This window comes from Cyprinus carpio, chromosome A1 (assembly GCF_018340385.1).
Source record: "Cyprinus carpio isolate SPL01 chromosome A1, ASM1834038v1, whole genome shotgun sequence".
In the NCBI taxonomy this organism is placed as follows: domain Eukaryota; kingdom Metazoa; phylum Chordata; class Actinopteri; order Cypriniformes; family Cyprinidae; genus Cyprinus; species Cyprinus carpio.
Window position 1 is genome coordinate 31,448,452 of NC_056572.1, and position 2,405 is coordinate 31,450,856.

A 2,405-nucleotide genomic window follows, 5' to 3' on the forward strand; every position below is an offset into this window, starting at 1 on the left:
AGTCGTATTATATATTTGTGTGATGTATTTGTTTGAGAAAATATTAGTAATTATTTGCTAAAAATCACCCCCTCTGTCACATTTGAAGATGGATTGAACAAGATTTATTGATTAATGACAAGTAACATACAGACTGCAGAAAACAGTGTTATTCACATAATATGTATCCCATAATTCCACTCTGCACTGTACACATGACTGAACTGCCCTCTGGGGAAGAGAATAGTTATTCTGTTCATGCTATGTCCAGTGCACAACAAGCCGATTCATTGGTGTATGAAATGAACCACAGACCTGTTTACTATCAATATCATTATGCAACCGGACTGCGAGAGCAGAAATCTGGTGTAAATGCTCTTTTCTAGCAGTTTTCTGAGTTATTTGCTAGGGCAGTCAGCACAAGGGCATGCTGGGATTGAGTTTGGAGGACTATAATGCAGCATTAAAATAAGTTAATCTTTCTCTCTTACATACACACATAAAGAAAGCTGTCAACATCAGCATGAAAGCATCTGTAAACTCTCTTTGCTTTCACAATGTGACGTGTTTTTGTGTGAAATTAAGCGTGTAGTGCGAGACTTGATTTTATCCATTAATCCATTAACATTAAGTTAATTTTGTTAAAATTCTGTGATAAATAGTAATTGTAGTTGTATTGTAGTTGTCATGAATTTTGTGATTTTTTTTATACGTTCTACTTTTTTCTAAGAATGTTGACAGAAATATGATTATTATGTATTAATTTTGACTTTTTATTTTATAATGAGTTTGTCATAATTTAGACTTTGTCATAATTATTACTTTTTATGAATCATTGATTTACCAAAGCATTTTTAATGTCGCATAGCTACTATATTCGAGAAGCTACTGAAGGAGTAACTGACGTCAAATGCTTTGTTGTTGTTCCCGCAAAATATCACCTGTAACCATAGTAACAGTGAGTGACTATAAAGTAAATATCAACATGGTGACTTTCACAACACTGGAAAGTCGTTCACAGTTAACGCGACACGAGTCTTTTCGAGGCGCGAGTTCATCCGTGATTTTTTAATTAAATCGACAGCGGTTTTATGCTTCAGTGAGTGGAGGGCGGAGCGTTTGATTCGCACGCGCGCCAAAAATTTGGCGGGAGCAGCTCCGGTGGACTCCAGCGAGCTTCAGAAGATGACACAGCAGCTTATATCTCCATCTCTGTGAGTAACCGAAATAACACGACAACATGTAACACACACGACACTCGTGCGTCACAGACTAGTACAGCTCTTTTTACCGAGATAATTATCCGTAGTTGTGCTCGCGCCATATCGTCATTACCGTGATTACGAGATACCAGCTTCAGAAAGCGTTCACATCCTCGTAGAACTCGTAAGCGTTCACATCCTCGTAGAACTCGTAATTTTTCCTCTGATATAAATTAAGATAGTTAAAGTTTGGTTCTACACCAGAAACACAAACTATCTACAGCACTTATGGTATAACTGTAAAAAATCAAAAGTTGAGAAAACGTAAAAGTTCAAGGCAACCAGCTTCAGGAGATTTTTGAGAGTTTCCCCCTTTTGTTTTTTGTTTTGTTTAAAACTGAAAACAAGTTGAGAAATCTCCTGAAGCTGGTTACCTTAAACTTTTACGTTTTCTCTTACCTTAACTTTTAAGTTTTTTTTTTTTTAACTTCAGATTGTTTTTACAGTGAGTGAATACATATTGATATGTTTGTAAATGTGTGCAATTTGTTTTTTTTGCTACGTTTAAAAACCCACTTTAAACCATCATCGAGTGCTTGTAATGACTTCCGACTGTGATCTAAAGTGGATTTTTATTCTATAACTGGTAGACATGCACTCTTTGTATGTTTTATAATGGATTGAATGCGACACATGCTTCTCAATTGTCATAAACATCCTTTATTGCTATAAAAATATCACGAGCTTCAAAAAATACATGCAGGAAATATATCATCATAAGCATATGTCTGTTTGCTTTTATTTTTCATGTACTGAAAAATGTTTAGATCCCATGATTGACAGATCTTGAATGAACGAAAAAAAAATCCTCGGTTTTTTGCAACACGAATGATTGCGTCTGGTGTGAATAGCCTCATAGGGATCTATTGTTTTGATTCAAAAGCATCCTCGTGCCAAACAGTCAAATTTTCACGTTCAGTGTGAAGAGGCCTTTAGGTGCTATGTTTAGGCATTGATAGTGCGATAGTTCTGAGTCAGAGTCCAAGGGTGTGAACTCTTACCCCAATGAAAAAAAATACAAATTGTAAAAAGTCAAAATGCATTTCCCAGAAAAAATAACTGAACAACACCAGAGTTTTAGGAGTGTAAAGGTAACATACAATGTGTTCATCCGTTTCCTACATAGTCAAAATGCATTTCCCAGAAAAAATAACTGAACAACAC